At 38.8% G+C, this 22,186-nt stretch overlaps 1 long non-coding RNA gene across 1 annotated transcript; it reads right to left on the bottom strand.

The window, feature by feature from the left end:
* Positions 1-502: 502 nt before the first annotated feature.
* On the bottom strand, positions 503-9,267 carry LOC111768835 (uncharacterized). Its single transcript, XR_002801422.2, has 4 exons — positions 9,228-9,267; positions 4,465-4,525; positions 4,228-4,309; positions 503-668 (listed from the first exon to the last, which is right to left on the bottom strand). It is a non-coding gene; the product is annotated as an uncharacterized lncRNA (long non-coding RNA).
* Positions 9,268-22,186: the final 12,919 nt, after the last annotated feature.

Genomic DNA, 22,186 nt, shown 5'->3' with positions numbered 1-22,186 from the left:
TGCTTTAGGTTCTAGGACTATACAGAAAATTAAGACTTTCCCCCAAAAGTGGGAAAAATAGACATGTACACAGACAATCCCAAGTGTCATAAACACTACAGCAAGCAAGCTCAGGATGCTCCTGGAATACAAGTGAAATGAGAATGTCAGGGAATGCATTATGAGGAAGTGTTGCTTAATTTTAGTCTTGAAGTACAAAGAGGCAAATTGGGGAAAGTATTCAGGCAAAAAAAAAAAAAAACGCATGAGTGGAAATGTGAGGAGACTTGAGTTTTTAGTATGTCCAGGGCACAGGGGTTTGCGGAAGACAGCCCCAGATGTCATTGCCAAAACAAGCAAGAGTCAATTCAGGAAGGGTATTGTATGCTAGGAATTCAAATTCTTTGCCATAGTTAAGTAGTAGGTCAAATTTTGTAACCATAAAATTGTTTTCTTTCAGAAGAACATGAATATATTCACAGGCCTTCTGTCACAGAGATCGTTTATGAAAATCAGGGAGATATGTATATAAATTTATAGTTTAATTATTGAGACCTCTGTTAATTTTGCAGTCAACATTGATCAATATCTCAGACAGCATATCATAGTGGCTCAGAACTTTGTGGAGTCAGGTGGGATGGGTGAGTCTGGGTTAGCTGCTTGTCTTTGTAAAGCTTCAATTTCCTTATCTGTAAAATGATCATGAGGATAATAGAAAATATTACAGAGGGTATTTATCAGAATTAAAAAATAGAGCGTATGTAAAATATTTAACACAAAGTTTTTTTTAAATCATACTTTTGTTATAGTAGTTATTTGTCAAAAGATAATTTTTAAATAAAGGTAAACTCAATAATCTCATACAAATATCAAATGAACATATCTCAAAGGTTTTGTTTAACTCGTTACTTATTAGGGAAGCAGAAAGGTGTTGAAAATAGTTCAAAAGTGAGTTCAAGAAACATACATATTTAGGTAATCAGGAATGCTGAAATGAATTTACAAATAGATGTAAAACTGATCTATATTGATAGAGGAATGATCAATTGCATTTTTACTAGACACAAATATTTGCATTTCTATGGACCAGAGTCATGTGCATTTCTATTAATTTTCTACAACTTAGAGTTGTAAAATAGCTCAAAAACTTGAGTTATATAAGGTATATGATAATCCTTGACTAGGCTAATCAGTCTGGGGATCAGAGGTCAAAACCTCAAGAATGCTTACAAATAACAGACAAAAAATCTCTATTTTGCATCTACCATGTTTAAAACATTGTGCTAGGCCCTTGGGGGTAAGAGCAGGAGGTAATAGAAGCACTCTTCCCTTAAGAATTTATTACCTAATTGCATGTAAAGTTTCCTGCTAGTAGAGTTTGAAGCATCCCACAGACACCCTAAACTTGACAATCTCAGGCTCTTTTCCCCAAAGATGCTACTACTTCTTGTGTTCCCTATTTCAACAAGTCATTTTCCAAGCTTCCAAGTCATAAAGTGGGAATTTTCACAGACTCTGGCTTCTCCTTTATCTCCGATGTTCAATTGGTCCTCTAACTGAACTTCTATTGATTCCTTGAGTCTAGGCTGTACCTCTGTTCACACTAATACTGTATTATTTTGAGTCTTTATCATGTTCTGCCTAATGTAGCTTGTTAAATAACCTCCTCATAGCAGTGCTTACTTTCGTACTTGTGGGTCACCCACACTGGGCCAGAGGGAGCTTTCTAAAAGCCAAGAGCTTCCTAAAAAACTTACGGCTTATAGCAGAGGTCCTCACCTTCCTTGAAGAGGCAAATGCAGTCCAGATACAATGACTTTGTCACAATTACTGGACATTGACCCTCTCTCAGATAGGGTGGACCATCCTGGTTTGCCTAGAATAGTCCTAATTTATGCCCATTGTCCCTGAGTAATTATTAATAATGCCTTCATTTATGTGATAAATTACGTGGCCTCCCTGCCCAAGTATCACGAACTTGTTAAAAGAAGTTTGTGAAGACTCGTTTGGTAAGAATAGCCTAGAGATAAATAAGCTAGAAGTCCACATCTCTTATCTACGATTCTTGGATGTGTTTCATAAATTAGAATTATTCTGATTTTAGAAAGGTAATACCGTGCATATATTTTGTATTACATAATTCCCGGCAGGCTCTAAGGCAGTACTCCTTAATCAAGTACATCGCTATTTCTGTAAAGAAACATATGAATGTAGGAATTTTCTTCCTAAGTGGGAAATGTAAAGACTATATAGGTCAAGGCAGGATTTGATGCTAAGTGATTATGAAAAACATGTTTGGTTTTCAGAGCTTTTTTTGTATTTGGGAATAATAATTAAGGGATCGTGGATCTATTAGTTGTGTGGGCTGGAAAGGCTTCTTTGTTCTCTCTAGTCTTTGGTTTCCTTACTCACAAAATAGAATTCGCCTGAGTTGTTGTGAGGATAGACTGAGATAATGACGTAGCTGATCTTAAGCAAAGGACTTGGTACAAAATGCTCAAGAAATGGTAGTTATTTTTATTAGCTGCATCTGTTTTCATCCCTTCCAAAGTTAGGAATCCTAAACGATGTCAAAGCAGACAGAGCAAGTTAAGAAAATGTGATTGTGAGATCAAAAACCTCTGTGTTTTTTTATCTATCTAACCTAAATTCTTTTTCTCCAAGCCTGTTTATATCTCTCTGCTGTGCTGTAAACAGAACAAAGTCTTCTTATTCACTATTGTATCTCAAGGGCCTCGTATTCTTTCTGGCACATAATAAGCACTTCAATAAATAAGGATTGATGGAGTGAATAAATGCCTAGGAGACCTCTACACAATATTGCATTCGAAGATATTCTGAACATAGGTATAATTGGGATAGTCCAAAATATAACCAGCCAAGGGTATTTTGCATAATCATACCCAGAAAATCCTAGCACACTGTTTCTTTTTGTCTTGGTCCCACGAAACCTTTGCATCAGCCCATTTGACTGCTCTACTTCTCAGCAAGATGTTACAGTACTCTAGGGCCCTGGCCGGTCCCAAAGAGCTCTCACTGCTTTTAAAGCCATCTAACACAGGGAAGCGAATGCGCTGCAAGAATTGTGCTCAATGATTACTTCTCAACATTCTCAACAGTTCTCAAGAGCTAAAACTTCAGTGATTGTTTTCTAAAGTCTTATTTTCTTTAATTTACAAACAAATAATTTCCTTTCCATCAACTCTGGAAAGCATTTATGTATTAAGTAAGTTGGCAAACTAAATTTTATTCTCACTTGACAAATTTTTCCATCAATAACTTAAAACCATCACAATAAACTAAAAGTCATTACTCATATAAACTCCTTGTATTACTAACATAAGTCTAAAGTGTGATAGCAGAATTTGAAATAATTTATGTCCTTTTATGACTTGAGTAAGTAGTTTGAAATGCTATTTTGGATCTTGCCCATGAAATGTGTGGATTTTTGGGTATAGTTACCTAATAGACTTGAAAATTCCCTAAAGGAAGATATCCTATGGGTCCTCAATAGTTTATTCAAATTCTGAAAGTCAAAAAGTTCTGAAAACTGTAAGCTTTCTCCTTCTCATTTGGTTGTAAAACTTGACTTGATCTGAACTTGTTTTGTGGCAAAACATGAACTGAATATGAGGTTTTTGTGGTCTTTATTTATCCTACTTACGTGAATATTTATGTATTACGTTGCAGAAATATTAGTATGTTTGGCTATGGGTGCTGCCTCAGACCTACTGGGATATAACTTAATATAAGGTAAATGGGCAGCATTACCTCTATAAAATTAGAAACTTTTGCATTCTAAAACACATAGGCCCATTGTTGTCAGATTGTGGCCCTGTATTACCATTATTTTCGGAAGTCTTATCAATGAAAAAAAATGTGCTACAATTTCTAAATGTGTATTTATGACACGGCCAGGGTCTGAATACACATTTGGGTCAGAGCTAGCTGAACCATTCTAGATGATTTTCTTTCAGTTTTCTGTATACTGAGGGGATGGTATCTGTGCTAAGCCTTGAAATATGTTGTATAAATATTTTTGACGCTGCCCGAATGAGGAGATAAGGGATGGGTTCAAAGTCATGTCCAAAGTTCACTGGCTTCTGGGCTGAATTAATGTTTACGATTAACTCATGAGATTTTGCTTCCTTTTATAAATATTTCTTCCCTATTGTAAAGAGAGTTGCTTGCCCATGCCCGCATGAGATAACTCATCCACTGTAATGCTTTTTGTTACATTGGGCTTACCACTGGAAAGAGAAGAGAAAGACCCAGAACATCCAGACCCAACCTAGAGAACTCTTCCCACGGCAGCTCAGTTACAGGGTGGCTGTTAAGAGAAAGGGGAAGAGAACTAATGTAACTGACCGTCTCTGAGGTGACCTACACTTCGTCTAATTTGCTACTAACAATGACCACCTAGAGGAGGAATTATTATTTGTATTTTACATCTAAAGGCAATGGAGGTTCAGAAACATTAAATACCTTGATCAAGTTCCCAGAGCCAGAATCTCCAGTGCCTGGACCTGAACCCACATCTCTAGAACTGCAAAAAAAAAGAAAACCTAAAGCCAGAGATATCTGATAATATCAAAACTCAGAGATACTTTTCACTGAAACTTAATCAACCATTTCTATCCTTTGCTATGAATATAGGTTTCTAAAAACTGACAGAAAAATGGAGAACTTTGAGGATACCTAAAACATTAATAAACTGTGTGGCTATAGTTGATGTTTATCTCAAAAATATCAGACACTCCTTTCCTGCTTTTTAAAGTGAGAACTTGGGAGCCAGCCCTGATGGCCTAGGGCTTAAAATTCAGAGCTCTCACCACTTCAGCGGTCTGGGTTTTTTTCCTGGTCAGGGAACCACACCACCCCTCTGTCAGTTACCATGATGTGGCGGTGGCTCACATAGGAGAACCAGAAGGACTTACAGCTGCATATGTACCACCATGCACTGGGGCTTTAGGGAGAAAAAACAAAAAAGAGGAAGATTGACAATATATGTTAGCTCAGGGCAAATCTTTCCCTGCAAAATGAATGAATGAATGAATAAATGAAATGAAAACTTGGGGAAACAAAATGTGATGTGCCAAGTCAAATGCATTTTAAAACAGTAAGTATATGGAAAACACATGCCTAGGGTTTCATTGAGAGTTTATACTTTAATTCATTGTCTCCTAGCACTTGCTGAGTAATAATCAAGCTGTAGCTGCCTTAGGAAGAGAGCATGGCCCTAAGAAGGGAGTCAAATACTTGAAAAAGGCAAGTTAAAAGCATTATCTGTCATATATTTTATTTTTCCTGCCTTGCAATTCATGTAGAAACGCGCCTCATCCTCAGAAAGAAAAATTAAAAGAAGCGTTTTATCTTAAGGAGCAACTCAGGGAGATAAGTGTGTACGTCACCTTCCCTCCTGTCGCCTGACACCCAACACACACACACAGTACAAGAATATTTTTAGTGAATGGTTCTCTGACTTAAGGATATCAGACGCACATGGAGGGCTTGTTATAGCACAAGTTGCTGGGCCCACCCTGGAGTTTCTGATCCAGTAAGTCTAGGGTGGGGCCCAGGAATTGGCATTTTTACCAGATACCCAGGTCATGCTGATGCTGCTGGTCCAGGGACCACTTTGAGGACAATGCTTTGGTGAATATTGTTTAACTTGTTCTCCACTGAGCCTCAGGGCGGCAATTCTAGAATGGTAATGAGCATCAGAGTCACCTGGGAGCTTGTTAAAATACAGCTGCCCCAATGTTGATTCTTGACCCTGGCTGAACGTGAGAATCATCTGGGGAGATACCGGGCCCAGATCCCACCTCAGACCCATTGAGCCGAGGAAGAGCATTTTTTTTAAAAGCTCCCCCAGAAGGACTCGTAACCACTGCAGATCTGATTCCAAAAGCATGTTTGGTGGCCATGGGGTATGCATCGAAAAATATGTCCCAGGAAATTCTCATGCCCTTTGAGAAATAGTACTTTGGGGCTGAGACCCAAACCTTCCTTAAAGAGTTATCACCCATCCCATGTGCCTCCAAGATCGAGCTCCCTCACACACAATTCCAGGGTTTGTGCTTGCTCCTTCTCTGCCTGAAACCTCACCTTCTCCTCTTCTCACCGGGTTAACTCCTCACGTCCTCGGACACTGAGCTCAGGAAGCCCCTCGCCCAGAAATCCTTAGATGCCCTTTTCTGTACTCCATGGGACCCTCTGTTCTTTTACCTTAGTGATGATGACACCATATAGTAGAGTTTCTTTCACTTTTCTATAGGTCTCCCATTTGGATGCTAAATTCTGAAGGGAGAGATGATGATTTCAGTTTTTATTTCACTTACCCTTACTGAATATGATTTTTCACAATACTGGGTGCTCAGTACAGTTAAGTGGATTGATGTTAATTAAATTCTATGAAGAGAGAAAAAGCTGATTTTATTCCTTCGGGATAATATTTTTTTTCTTTTCTTTCTTCCTTCTTTTTTTTTTTTTTTTCTGCTTTCTCTCCCCAAATCACTCCAGTACATAGTTGTATGTTTTAGTTGTGCGTCCTTCTAGTTGTGGCATGTAGGATCCTACCTCAGGGTGGCCTGAGGAGCAGTGCCAAGGAGTGGTGCCATGTCCTCGCCCAGGATCTGAACCCATGAAACCCTGGACCGCTGAAGTGGAGAGTGCGAACTTAACCACTGGGATATGGGCTGGCACCGCCTCTTCCTTCTTTCTTTCTTTCCTTCTATCCTTCCTTTTCTTGATCCTTCCTTCCTTCCTTAATATGAATCAATATAAGTCTGGCTTTCTAAAGTAGGACAAGACAGCTTATGGAGATGAGAGAAATGCCCTATTTAATAAATAAAATCAGGAATAATGCATACGATAATTATGAGGAAAGTTTCCTTTTTTTTTTTTACTCAAATCAGTTTGGCTCTTATAATATGAAATCGTAAGAATATCATTTGTTTTTAAAAAATGCACTCAATTGCCTGCTTCTTTAAATCTTTTCACTTAAGTTTACTCTGCATTTTTAGTCTGTGTTTTCTGTGGTAGTAACCATAAGCTCAAACAATTGTTTTGACTGTGAAATTCCTTAGCACACTCCAAGGAGTGATCACAAAATGCTGAGGGGCAGGCAGGAGTCTTTGAAAAGACATGGAGTATCACACACGTCAGGACATCACCAGCCATCCGAACAATTACACACCATAGGTTTCTACCTTGTTATCTCATGGTGTGACTCTTTTGCTTGATAATGTAATGCCACAGCACTGCACAACAGTCGTTAGTTACAGCAAAGCACAAGTCTTTGAGGTTGGGATGGGAGAGGTGGTGGGACGTGTTTTCTTCAGTCTGGAATGTGCTCTGTATGTATCACAGCGTCTACATAGTTTATCGTGTATTTCTTATGCTGTTATAAAAGGCAAAGTTTTACTATAAATTATTTATAACGAATAATACCCTATATTTGGATAGGAGAAAAAAGTGAATTCCAAGGAAAAAAGAAAACAAATGTCTTGCTTGATTCTAGTGATTTTTTAACAACATATACTATATAAGTATATGCATGCTTCCTGCTTTAACGGACTTAAGCAATTCCATATTACTATATAAAGTTTTATTGCCATGCCAACACATACAAATTGTTAGACTAGAATCTGTTGTCAATCTACACTTCTTTTGAAAACTGTATCATGGGCCATTATTCATTTTACATGTGAAGAGAAGCTCCTCTGTTTTGAGGTTATACTAAAAATTTCGGAGTAGGTCTACAGTGTTCCAGTTTGAATGCAAGATTATCACTAGACTTTTGGGGATAAAAAGGTCTCTACTGAAGAAGAATGGTAGTTTTCCCAGAAATATGGAATCAGTGAACACAGGCAAAAACTGAAAATTAGTCTGAGGGCTTCACAACCACGTGAGGCAGGAGTTGCTTTGACCTCCTACCCCTAATGCTCGTCACCTTCTGATATTCCTTAACAAAGGACTAGGTAGTCCCACAGTGTTTTTACCCTTATGTCCAATATACAATGGGAGATATGTGATTACTGGTACATACGATTATTTGTGTTTCATTTTAATGCAATATTTTAATAAAATGGAGCATGGCAATGGATATTAATAATAGTCATTCAATTAATTCTTTTTCCCATTAGCTCTTAAGACATTGATTTTTTATTGGTTCTCCTTCTATCTCTTTGACTACAGTTTATCTTTTGAATTAGCCTGAGGATATGATTTTTATGCAGTAGGCAATGCATGAGGAGCCACTGAAGGGTTCTGAACAGGAAGGCTATATAATTGGAGATGACTTTAGGAAAACGAATCTGATCCCATTTTGTAGCATGGATTGAACTTGGGAGAAGCAGAAGATCGGAAGCTTGGTTGGGAGTTATCATAATAATCTCAGAGAGAGACAATAGAGGATCACGCCAGGGCTGTCACAATGGAAATGAGGTAGATCCTTTTGTGCAATTGTGTAGAGATAATCACTCAAGTTGTGTAAGTGACAAAATTTCTGTGGCAAGAGAAGGAGATGTCAAAAGTGGCTCTGAAGGTTTGGGTCTTATTGACTTCAAGGATCATGGTATAACACAAAAATGAGGAATATAGGAGGAGGAGAAGTTTATTTTCAAAGAGATAGGTTCAATTGTGTTTTATAATGTACCCTGGATTTGTTTTAATCAGGTATGGTAAGACACAAGACACACAGCCATGAAGATGATAGTCACAAAGGAAGAAGTTTTTATATTCATAGATTTCTAGAAACAGGAGGCATGGCCTGTCTTGTAGGGCTACTTGGGAAAGCACCAGGGTTGGTCAGAAGGCAGAAGGAGTGAGGGAAAAGCACGAGCAAAGCCTTTATAGTGGTTTTCAGTGGAAGGAATGGGAGATAGAGGGTAAGCTGCTGATCAGGCTTAGGATCGGATAATTTGAATCCTTTCTGTGGGCTCTGGGCTGCAGCTGTGGTCTCTAGTTGTCCAGGCTGGGGTGATTTAGGGCAGGGGATAATGTCCTAGGCTACAAGAGCCTGATGGGAGGCAGGTTGGAATAGTGACATGCAGTTGATTGTTTTGCATATCAAAGGTGTGCTGGAAGGCAAGTTGTTTGCTATTTCTAGGAATTAGTTGATCCTGGGAGGGGGAGGGGCGTGGGGGTGGGGAGGGGAAAGTGCAGTCTCTCCTCAGCCAGCAAGGCCCCAGATGTCAAAAGCATCATAAAATACAGAAAATAAAAACATCATTAATACAAGTTACCTAGGCAGTATATCAAGGTGGAACTTCCTCAGCAAAAGCTGGATACTGGAGAATCTGAGGGAAAGGTACAATTCTAAAAACAGAATTTGGAATCATCAATACAGAATGGAGCTCATACAACTAGATGACGTTGCTAGAAGAGAGAAGACACATGTAAAGTGAGAAGGGAAGATGAACAAGTGCAGAACTTGAGGAATGCCTAAATTTAGGAGATGGAAAAAGGAAACAGAGTCAGAACAGACGCTGGAAGTCTCAAAGATGACTGGAAAACATGGAGAGAAAGTGTTCTGGAAGGGAAGGGAGAGGTTAAAGAAGGGGTCACTTCAGAGAATGGCAGCTGACTAAAGACCCAGGCATTGGGTAACCAAGGAATCATTGAGGACTTCTGGTTCTGTGGAATAATAGAGCTGTAGGCATGGGAGCCAGATTGCAAGGAGTTAAAGCGTGAGTGGTGCTGAGGCAACAAATGCAGACCTGTCTTAGCGAAGCTTGGCGAAGAAAGGGAGGAGAGAGATAGTATCCATGATTACCATCTGATCCTGAGTATGCGCTCCACATCCCATTTTCCTAATTTCATTTCTCTGTTTCCTACCTGTATCCTACAGCTCTAGAAATTAATATTTTTTTAATCTTACTGTGTTCTAATATATTTTTACCTGACAATCTCCTTCATGAAACTGTAAGCTTGAAGACAGGAACGCTGTATTACACGACCTTGTATCCTCAGTGCCTGACACTGTTGGTATAAACTGTGTTCAGTGCATGTCCTTTGAATAAGAGAATGGATGGGGACTTCTCAGAAGACTAGTTTACCCACAACTTGCCGTAAATTGCACATCTTCAATTCCATTCCTCTGCATGTATATTTTTCTCTTTGCTTATGCTTATCAATTACTTCAAAATGCAACTGGCAATTCAGTTCCTCCAGAAATCTTTTCCCAATTAACCTAATCTAAATTAAACAGTTATTTCTATATTCTTGGCGCATAAATTATGTCTTTAATTTGTATGAATTTAAACTGTTCTTAATAAAATTCTGTTCTGTAAGTATTCTTAGGTCATAATATGTACATAAGCTTTCTGTCCTCAAATATAACAAAACATTATATATGCTGAGCAAATGTTGACAGGCATACATAAACTTTAAACTACATCTGAATATGCAAATATTATAGATCAATATCAAAGATTTGCTACCTCTGTTACTTACTAGGAAGAAATTTTTATCAGTGTCACTATTTTGGATCATATAAAAAAGGATTTCATGAATCAATGACTTTCCAAATGTTCAAACAGCACTCTAAAGATAATGCATCTTGCAATATATTATTAACATTCTGTTGGCAAAAATGAAGTGGCTAATAGAAGTGTTCTAGTCATTTATCATGAATGGTACTGTTTCTTCATTATGACCATTGTTTGAATTTTATGTATTTGACTCACATATCATTTTTATCAACATTTAGCAAGTGAATTATTTGACCGAGAATTATTAGAAATTAAAAGCTGAATGAGAAGCAGTCAGGGAGGAGACAGGACTCGGTTGGAATGAGGATGCAAAATCCACATACAAAATGTAGTAACAGGACCCAGAGAAGTAGAAAGAAACATCAAATGATGTACTGTACAAATAAAGGGGCAGATTATCTAACAGGCCATATTTTCTATACCTATTACGTTCAGGAGTTACACTGCTGTAATTATATTTACCCGTCTGCTCCCTTACTGAACTGAGAACTTCCCCAGGGCACTGTCTGTGTTTTATTCATCTCTTTTCTTAGTACCTAGCATGAAGCCTGGCATAAAATATGCCCTCAGTGTTTACTGAACTGAATTAAAAATGTACGGCTATCAGACTGGGTATCATTCACCCTTTATGCATCTTTACATTACATTATTTATGATAATGTAGATCTATATTTATTGATAGGGAAAAATGTTCACAATGCTTTGTTGAGGGGAAAAAATAGGTTTCAAAACATTCAGAGAACCACCATCTTATCTATATAAATGTGTATCTATATTACCGTAAACTAAGAATACGTAGAGATAAGTCTGGAAAGATAGTCAACCAATCAGATGGGATTTCAGATGATTTTCACTAGTATCTCCATTTTTTTTTCATATTGTCTGAATCTTCCCGGGTGAGCTCAGTTTAACTTTACAAGATTGAAGCAATTTTTCAGAATATAGATAGACTATGAATTGAGCCAGCAAGCCTCAGGTCTCAGGCCTGCCCCTTACTGGCTATAGCAAGCTACTTGTCTTAAGACACAATTTAATCATAGGTGAGAAAAGAAGACAAATAGATCTGCCCTTTTAGCATTCTGGGGTGGCTTTGAAGACCAGGATAGGTACGATCTGGGTGCAAAATTCAGGCATTACTTTGTTTGTTTTAATTTTGACTTTGAGCCATCATTCTATTCCTTTGGTGAGAAAGTTAACCCTGGCTCTTCCTGGAGTTTCGCATCCTTGTCTCCCAAAGTTATGTTTGAGTTCTGGCATCTTACATGGCTTTAAGACTTGAGATTTGCTGAGAGCAGGAGAGGGAGTCTGGGGGTCCACAGCTGTAGTTGAAGGGATGTCTATTCTACTGGCCCACATGGCCCCTTCAGAGCCTGAGGCTCTCTTCTGCTTCCAGGTCACATTTGGAGTCCCAGGACATTTTGCAAATAGCCTTGTGTGCCTATGCAAGCTACCATTTCTTGCTTAGTTTTTCTCACTCACAGGTGTAGTGTCTGGGATCTGAGCTAGCAACCTCTCTTTTCAGAATTAATAGCTACCCTTCCTTCAGCTGGGAATCCAGAAGTCACTTCCTTCTCGGGGGAGGAGCAGGAAAAGTTATGGCTCCTGGGCCCCATCCCCCTCTCCCTTGCCAAGACACATTATCTAACAATGGAATCCTTTCCAGCTCTCGGACTCTTAAATTCCCTCTCTCTTTCATCTTGTCATGAGACTCTCCCAAGAATGTGAGGACAGGAGCTGTACCTGATTGAGGAAGTGAAAGGGAACAGAAATAAAGAGAAGGAAACAAAACCTAGAGGTATCTTAAGAAATTTTCATGAGAGTTGTGAAAATGCTGAGACCCTGGGAGAACATGCAGAGGGGACACAGACTAAATACACTCTCTCAGCCTTCTCAATAGGGTTCTGAGAGGGAATTAAGTCCTAATGTCCTAAGACATCCATTGAATGTAATAAACTATCTATTCTCTCTTGCACCCAGAATGGTATTAGCCATACACTCTGCTTGGTGGAATTGAGAAAAATAGTTACTCAAACCAGCTTCCGAGGGGACTAATTATCTCCCTGAATTGGTTGTGAAGGACCCACAGGACTGATGAGTGTGCTATAATTCAAGTGACGAGACCTTTAGCTAAAAAGGTAATACAAAAATTGTAGCAAAAAATGTGTACGTATCTATCCCAGAAATGAGAGGTAAAGGAGAGGGTTCTCAGGAGTAAGTGGTGGGTATGAAATTAAGGGGCAGAAGTCCTGAACTCTAGAGAATGTGATATTACTTGTCCTGTAGATGCTTTGGCACTGCAGAGGATAGAAACTTGTCATAGTGGGAAAACAGGAACAGGAAGTGGGGATTCTTTTGGCACTTGTGCTTGTGTTGTTTAACTATCTTATGAGGTTATAAAAATATCCTGGACCCCAAATCATGGCATGCTACCAAGCTAACCCTGATGTCTTGCATCCCTCAAATAGAAGTGCATAGCTCATGGTCAGGATTACAAAGTAGAGAGGGAATGTGGTCTTTGAAGTCAGACAGGTGGTCCAAGTTCATTAACTATCCACTGCCAATATTTACTTAACTTCAGGTACTCAAATTTGATCATCCATAAAAATAGGAGCTACTATTTACCTTGTGAAATTGTAGGGAGGTCAAAATGAAAGGTAAAGAGCCTAAGGTAAATGTTAAGATGTAAAGAACCTAAGATAGTGTCTGGTATATAATAGATGCTTAGCAAATCGCAGACATTATTATTTATCTTGGTTTTATTTCAATTGCTCCACAATAAGGAAAGTATACCCACTGTCTTAAGAAATAAAAAAAATAAGAAACTGTAAAAATCTTTCATTTTTTTCGCCTTTCTAGCCTTCAAATGATAGGAACTGGTGGTTCATCTGGTGGTTGAAAAGAGGGATAGAAAAACAAGGTCACAGGATCCATGACTTTCCTGGGAAGTAGAAAGAGTTATTTTGTGCCTCTTCCTATTTGTTTAGTGGTAAACGGAGTCATTGTTTTGTTTATCCATTTTATTGTGGGATAAAATGGGATGTGTGGGTAATGAGTTTTCTTGTGTGTGTATGTCTGTGTGCATACATGTAGTTCTATTTTTATAAGGTTCTGATCCTGGTTGATTCAGAATACCTTTAATCTTAGAAGATTCTATTTTCATCTGGAATCCTCTTAGATCCACAAAGCCAGTAATAGAGTATCATTTAAATAATATAACGTGGTGAGAACATAACAAAGTGGTTAAGAGAAGCATTTTGGAAGTTGACTTAAAATATATTGACTTTGAAATAAATAAACATCTGGTATAAAGAATGGGTTTAACTAAATATACATATCGGTTTTACTGACAGATACCTCTTTGGGAAGATATGTATTTTGGTTTTAAAAATATTCTAGTTTAAGTTGAGTTGTATTATAGTTTACATGATACTAATTAGATCCTGGCTTAGAAATATGTATCAGTCATAAAATTTTGGCTAGATTCACATCAGAAATCTGATAAAGAGCAAAGTAATTATTCACATATTTAAAATCTTGAGAGAAACATAATATATACCACTTAGTGAAATTGTTCCATGAAGATGCGGAAAAGTGCTAGGTTCAGAGTGACTAGACTTAGGGCTTCTTTCTCAAATATATAACTAAGGTGGATGGTGATCTGTGACCCACAGCTCTCTGAGCCTTAGTTTCTAATAAAACAAACTGTAGAAAGCATCCATCTCACAAATATTTCTTGGGTTTCTTTTCTTTTTCTTTTTTTTTTTTTTTGAGGAAGATTAACCCTGAGCTAACATCTGCCATCAATCCTCCTCTTTTTGCTGAGGAAGACTGGCCCTGAGCTGACATCCATGCCCATCTTCCTCTACTTTATATATGGGACGCCTGCCACAGCATGGCTTGACAAGCAGAGCGTAGGTCCGCACCTGGGATCCCAACCGGTGAACCCTGGGCCACCAAAGCCGAACATGAGAACTTAGCTGCAGCCCCACTGGGCTAGCCCCTTTCTTGGGTTTCTTTTGATAAAGACTAATGGAGATTCCTTGATAAAATAAACTTTTACAATGCTTGTGTTGAAAGATTAGAAAAACTCCTACTTTCTAAACTATTCTATATTGAGTATTTACTATCAGTAGTTACAGATATCAGGTTATATATTTTGACCTCCTGTATTTAAACTAAGTAATAAGCTTATTGACTACCTATTATATGTTCAAATAATTCAAGTTAATATTCAAAATCATGAATTATTATTTTTTCTTAATCTGTAGAGAATTTCAATGCTAAATTCACCTTAAAATAATAAATATAAGATAGCCTGATTATTTAAAATAGTTTAGAATCATAAGAAGTATGTTCTATTCCTTTGTCTGCACTCTGTATCTGTGGCTTGTTCAAAGGTGCTAAGGGGAGAGGAGCTGATGTGGCTGATGTCAGAAGGTAGGGTACGCGTCCAAAGTAACAGAGAAATCCCTTAGGACGTGTCTCGTTACCAGTGCCCCGTTCCCCACTCCCCTTGAAGTGTTCTTCATCCTTGCTTTCTGTCCCCAGCTCACTTGACTTCTGGCCTTCCCAAGTCCCTCCCTCTCATTGGCTCTGGGATGGGGCCTGGGGCTTTATCTAGGCCTGAGTCCAAGTCTTCAGAGAAGGTGTGATTTAGTGTTTCTGTGATGCCGGTGTTCATGTTACCTTCCCTCTCTGAGAGATGAAGGAAACATCATCTGTCTTCTGTTTATCTTTGACACCTTTGTGCCACAAGAAACAGAGAAGGACAGATCTATCTGGCTATCAAGTGAGACACAGGCCAATGGATAACATCAAGACAGACGTGAAGATGATGACCCATCAAGATGGAGACATAGGTTGTTCCTGATTTCAGTTTCCCTCACAAGAAGACCAACTAGCAACTATCCATAGACAAGACACTACTGGGAAAAGTCCAAAACCCAGGGGTGAGGCTAAAGTGCCCTCTAGACCACCAGACCAAGAAGGACTGCATTTGAAGGGTAAGAGGAACTTCTTCACTCTGACTGCATTGCCCCTCCCCCAGGCCAGCACAGAGCCAGATGGAGGGGACCCCCTGGGCCTACAATTTCTCCAGTAGGACGAGAGCCCAAGGGGAACATCCAGCTCTCCCAGCATTGTGAGATGCTTCCCAGGAGGCCCACTTGGATCTTGCCTCCTGGAGATCACTGGGGAAATCTTCAGAGCTTGACCACTGGGAATCAGATAGAGAGAGAGAAAAGTGGGGTGGGGCTTAGAGCAATTGTCACTCAGATCTTGGTGGACTGCATTCCTCCTTGCAGCGTGCCTGAGCAGAGATCTCAGCCAGTGGCTCTGCTCATCTGCAGAGCTGAACCAGTGGCCCCATCTAGCCAGGGAGCTTAGTTGGCAGTTTTACCTGCTTTGGGCCCTTAGCCAAGTAACCATAATAGCTGTGAAGTCTGTTCTATAGCCCTGCCCAGGCAGGAAAGCCAATTTGCAGCCTTACCTAACTGGCGAGGATAGCCTCTAGTCCCACCCAATTAGGAAACCTGACCAAAGAATCAGGGAAGCTGTGGAGTCCATCTTATAGCTATGCATGGAAAGGAAGCCAGGCCAGCAGTACTGCCCAACTGTCAAGCATAGCCTCTGGCCCCACATAACAAGGGAAAAAGAATAGTGACCTGGGTAGCCTCAGAACCCAGCCTATGGTACTACCCAGCCACAGAGCCCAGCTTACTGTCCCATCCCACAGCAGAGACTGGTCTATGGCCTTCCATGGTTGCTGAACATAGTTTGCACTCTTTCCTGGGTATCAAGTCCGTCCACTGAGACCGCTGAATTATGGAACATAGCTTGTGGCCCCTCCTGATGACAGACCCCAGATAATGACCCTCCCTGAATGCAGAGCAAAGTCTTTAGCCCCACCCAACAGTGAAATACAGCTTGTGGACCCTTCTGACCAAAGAATCCAGCCAGCAACTTTTTCCCAATAGTCAAGTACAGCCTTCCTGATCACAAAACCCAGCCCATGGCCCCATCCAACTTCAAGGTATAGTCTGCATCCCTGCCTGATCACAGAGCATAACCTGAGGCCTTGTCCAACTGTGAAGCCCTGCATGTAGTCCTGCCTGAACATGAAATCCAGGCAGTGGCATCATCCAGTTTGGGAGCACAGCCTGAGAACACACCCAACTAGGAGTAATGGTGGAGCCCAGCTCAAAATTTTGCCCAATTGCAGAGTGCAATCATTGGCAGCACTCTGCCAAGGAATGCAGCATGTGACCTCACCTGACCAGAGGTGATTTCAGAGCGCACCCTGAGGCTCCACCTGACCTTAGAGTACAGCCAACAGCCCTGCACAATCAGGAAGCCACCTAACCACCCTGTTTGAACACAGAACCCAAACAGCAGGCCTACCCTACCACAGAGCCCAGCCAGAGACTCTCCTCCAATATCAGAGCATGAGCAGTGGTCTTGCCCAATTAGAGATCCTGATAGCAAGCCCCACTTGCCCACAGATGGTACCAGCTGACTTGTCTAGAACCCCAAGTGGAATTGACTGGTGAAGGTCTGTCCCTGCTAAAATAAATCTGTAAAGTCTGGAAGAGGAGACCACTTACTCAAATGTGCAGATACCAGTGCAAGAAATCAAGGATCACAAAGGATCAGGTAAACATAATACCATCAAAGGAAACTAATAAAGCTCCAAAAACTGACCCTAAAGAAATGGAACTCTATGAACTGCCTAACAAAGAATTCATAATAATCCTCCTAAAGAAGTTTCGTGAATTACAAGAACACACAGACAACTAAATGAAATTAGAAAAACAATGCAAAAACAAAAAAATAAAAATCATAAAAAGAGAGAGAAATCCTAGAGTTGAAGAATACAATGACTAAACTGAAGAATTCAACTGAGAATTTTAACAGAAGGCTCAACCATGCAGAAGAAAGTTAGCAGGGAAGAAAGAATGAGAACGAGTGAAGAAAGCCTATGGGACTTATGAGATACCATCAAAGGGAAAAATATACCTATTATGGGAATATCCAAAAGAGAAAAATAAGGCACAGAAGTCTATTAAAGCAATAATGGCTGAAAAGGACCCCAAATAGGTTAAACCCAAAAAGAACTATACTGAGACACATTATAATCAAATTGCCAAAAGTCAAAGACAAAGAGAGAATTGTGAAAACAGCAAGAGAAAAGTGACTTGTCACATACAAGGGAGCTCCTGTAAGACTATTTGTGGGTTTCTCAACAGAAACTTTGCAGGCTAGGACACAATGGGATGACATATTCAAAATATTGAAATAAAAAAAAATTTCAACCAAGAATACTAACCTTTAGAAATGAAGGAGAGATAAAGCCTTGCCCAAACAAACAAAAGCTGAGGGAGTTCCTCACCATTAGTTCTGCTTTATAAGAAATGTTAAGGGGCATTCTTCAAGTGGAAGTAAAAGGATGTTAATTAATACATTGAAAATATATAAACTCACTAGTAATGAAATATATAGTCCAAGACAGAGAAAGACAAATACTGTATGATATCACTTACATGTGGAATCCGAAACAACTGATTTCATAGAAACAGAGGGCAGATTGTTGATTGCCAGGTGTGGGGGTGGGAGGGGACGGGGGAAATGGGTGAAGGTGGTCAAAGGGTACAGATTTCAAGTTATAAGACAAAAAAGGTCTGGGGATGTAGCGTACTGCATGGTGACTATAGTTAACAATACTGTATTATATATTTTGAAATTCGCTCAGAGAGTAGATCTTAAAAGTTCTCACCAAAAACAAAAGAAAAAAGAAAAATTGGGAATATGTGAGGTAATGGATGTGTTAATTGTGGTCACTGTGCTAATTTTATTGTGGTAATCATTTTGCAATATACATGTGTAACAAATCATTATGTTGTACATCTTAAACTTACATAATATGTCGATCAGACCCCAATAAAGCTGGAAAAAATATGTTCTGTAATGTATATTTCAATAAATAAACAAACTCAATACCCAAACTGAGTGTGAAAAAATGAAAGAGGAAGAGCAGGGTTAGGTGTTGTTCTCAGAGGTTGGAGAATTGCTGGAGATAAGTATTTTATTATATCATCAAAAAAAGAGAGATGTGAAGATATCCCTGGTGAATTGGATTCTGTTATCCTCATTTTATTTAGACGTATAGTAAGATCTATCACAAGGCAATTTCTTCTCTCTTACCCAATCCTTTACAAAAATTTGTTTTTAATGGAAATATGTCCTATGGTCCTGTTGACTTTTATACATCTAGGCTGAAATTATAATGAATATTCTCCCTGTAACCTTCAAGAAACTCATGACTAATTCAGAGTTTGCAAGGTAAATACTAATGAGTTTTATCTAGTTTTTGTTAGTGTTGACACATGGTAAAATAAAATCATTTGTTGAATGAATTTATGAGTGAGTGAATTAAGCATTATCTAAAAGTGCTCACAGATTACAAAGGCAATTATTGAAATAATGTTTTCATTCGCTAGTGCAAGAGGCAGTGGAACCATTTCTCGTGTATACATTTATATTGATTTGTGTATGTAAACTATGGATGATATATATAAAAATATTGTATACATCATATATACATAAACAAATAAGAACTCAAGCAAATTCAAATAAACACAAATATTTACAAAACACCAAAAAATCTAAGCAAAAGTGACTCAAAAATTCTAATGAAAACATCTACAAAATGAAATATCTTACTTAAAAACACAAGAAAGAGATAATCTCTTTTCCATTCTCAGAACTTTATTTAAAATCAGACAATATTGAACAGTTTGACCTTTACCTTAGAATTGTAATGTACTTTCCAGATAACTTTCATTTTAAAATGATTCTACCTGATAGTCCCTAAAATTCTAACATTTGGGCACTGTAAACATTATTTTACTCTTGTGGCCCACTGAATAATCTCAGAAAAAATAAATTTTGGCAACTAATTTGTAAGGGAAATAAAGTAATCACCATTTTTTATTTCTCTTTCGATTTCTAACATAAGCCTGCCAATACTGAGTGAAAGCACTTTGGAAAATAGTAACTGGGGTATTAGTATAAAGCAATATCATGGCTTTTTTTCCTCCAAGTTTCCCCATATCCAGTAGCCCTGATACTCACCTATTTTGACTGTACATGTGGCTATGCCCTCTGATATCAGAATTCCCCTTACAGGCAGAAAGCTCATCCTCATCAATTAATGTATTTAAATGGATGTGAAAATTTGTACTCAGATTAATCTAAAAGATACAATCTGAGCTCAATTTTATATACGTTCATTCTAGTGTGAAGGCTGATTCAGTATCTTAACAAAGTTGACTGGAAACAATCAGAAAAACTGTCCAATGGTAAGAAGTTAAGAAGAAGAAAAAAGCGTCATTTTATGATCTTCACCCAAATTTTGTAGCAAAATGTTTGCCAAGATAGATGGATCTAACTAAATCCCCTTGGTGTTAAGAGTTTCAGTCACCACATGCCCAAGCTCTTTGCATCCTAGGAGACAAATGTGGGGCACATGTTCTGAAGCAAGTTTACTTGAGAGCAGTCCGGAGCCAACAATCTGAATCTTGGCCGTGAACAACAGAGGGTTAAAAAAACGTCTAGGTGTAGAAATACAGCATTTGTCTTTAATGTCTAGGCTCTTTCCTTAAAACAATGGGAAATGAGTTGAATGAATGAGAGGAACATGTTGCAATGCTAAGTCATAGCAGTTTGGTGCCATGTGTTCAACTGTGTGACAGATTTTGTAAAACGGAAAATATTGTTGCACCTTCAACAGTAACTAAAGCCATAAAGCAAGGTTTCTGGCTTCATCCATGGCTTAATGATCAGGCCAGTGGACCAAATGCTTAAAAATAAATAAAAACGTTCATATTTATGGAAACGTTACCTGTTGTAATTAACCCCATAAGTAAGAAAACATTGAAATTTATTCTAAATGATTTTAAGTATGGTATAGCTTTTTAAAATTTGATAGAGGGTGTGAAGGCAGGATTTATTCATATACCTTTTGTTTGGATAGTTGATTAAGAAAACATAATGATGCAATAAAAAATACCTTATTGTGTGTATGGAAATCACAAAGAATTTCATTGTATTTTGATAAAGAGGAACTTTTCTTTTCTGCTTTATTTCACCCTTAAAGAATGCTTGGGGGGGGCAGGCCCTGTGGCCTAGTGGTTAAGTTCAGCATGCTCCACTTCAGTGGCCTGGGTTCATTTCCTGGGTATGGACCTACACCGTCTGTTGGCAGCCATGTTGTGGCTGTGACCCACACACAAAATAGAGGAAGAGTGACACAGATGTTGGCTCAGGACGAATCTTCCTCAAGCAAAAAGAGGAATATTGACAACAGATGTCAGCTCAGGGAGAATCTTACTCAGGGAAAACAAAAGAATGCTTAGGCAATCCTGTAGGTAGGATGTCATCTTGCTGACTAATTCAGCTGAACATTCTCACCTCTTTGGCACTGTATGATTAAGCGGGTTAGAATTTGTGGTTTGGGTAAAGTATATTGTTAATAAACCTAAAATCACAGCTTTGTTTCCTCTTCGAGTGAGTAACATTTGCTGTGATCTGTGGATAGCATCACTAGGCCCCAGTAACCATCTCAAAAATATGTGAACAACAGTGTAAAGTATGGGTATGGAGATAGGAAGACCTGGGTATTAATTCCAGCTGAATCACTTACTACTTCTATGAACTTGGGCAACTTACTTGACCCTGAAGCCTCACTTTTCTCCTTTGTAAATGGAGATAATACTACCACCTGCCTCCTGGTATTGTCACTATAATAGCAGGTGAAGATTAAATTAGATAATGTGTCAAGCACTCAGCACCCAATAACATTAGTTATTCTTCTTCATGGTAAACATGATAATACTGAATCATTAACACCAAAGTAACTCAAGGGGCATGCATTGCTCAATGGAAATCATTGGCAGTGTCTTCACGCTTGATGGAAGGCAAACAAGTAGAGGCAGGGTCAAGGTTAAGGCTGAACAAGACTAACTTCTGGCTTCTCCTGGCATCACACAACCCCCCTTCTTTCTTTCCTGCCAGTTCAAATCTCAGTGGTTCCAATTTGCTCTCCTCCAAAATAACTGAAAACAAACAAAACGAAAACAGAGCAAAGGTGGATTGAGAAGAAGAGACATACTTTGGCCCCAAGCCCTGCTGATGTCAGGTCCAATGAATTGTATTGTACAAATTCAAGATGACTTTTTTCTTTAATTTAAAACTAAACAGGGACTGGCCCTGTAGCCGAGTGGTTAACTTCATGGGCTCCACTTCAGTGGCCCAGGGCTTTGCTGATTCGGATCCTGCGGGGGCACCTAGTACCGCTCATCAAGCCATACTGAGGTGGCATCCCACATAGCAGAACCAGAAACACCTACAACTAGAATATACACCTATGTGCTGGGGGCCTTTGGGGAGAAGAAGAAAAACAAAGAAGAAGATCAGCAACAGATGTTAGCTCAAGTGCCAATCTTTAAAAAAAAATTAAATAATTATGTGGAGACATGTCATTTGGCTACTTATATGAAAAATATTTATAGCCGGTTGAACTATTCAATTTTTCATGTTTATTTTTACATGATAATGATTTGCCACGAAATCCATAGACAACATCGTTTATTGTTTTCTCATGAAATAATAACAAATGGTTACTGTGAAGTTTGCTGAGCATAAATAACACATTT

This window comes from Equus caballus, chromosome 18 (genome assembly GCF_041296265.1).
Source record: "Equus caballus isolate H_3958 breed thoroughbred chromosome 18, TB-T2T, whole genome shotgun sequence".
Lineage (NCBI taxonomy): Eukaryota > Metazoa > Chordata > Mammalia > Perissodactyla > Equidae > Equus > Equus caballus.
This window is presented reverse-complemented; position numbering and strand designations above follow the sequence as displayed.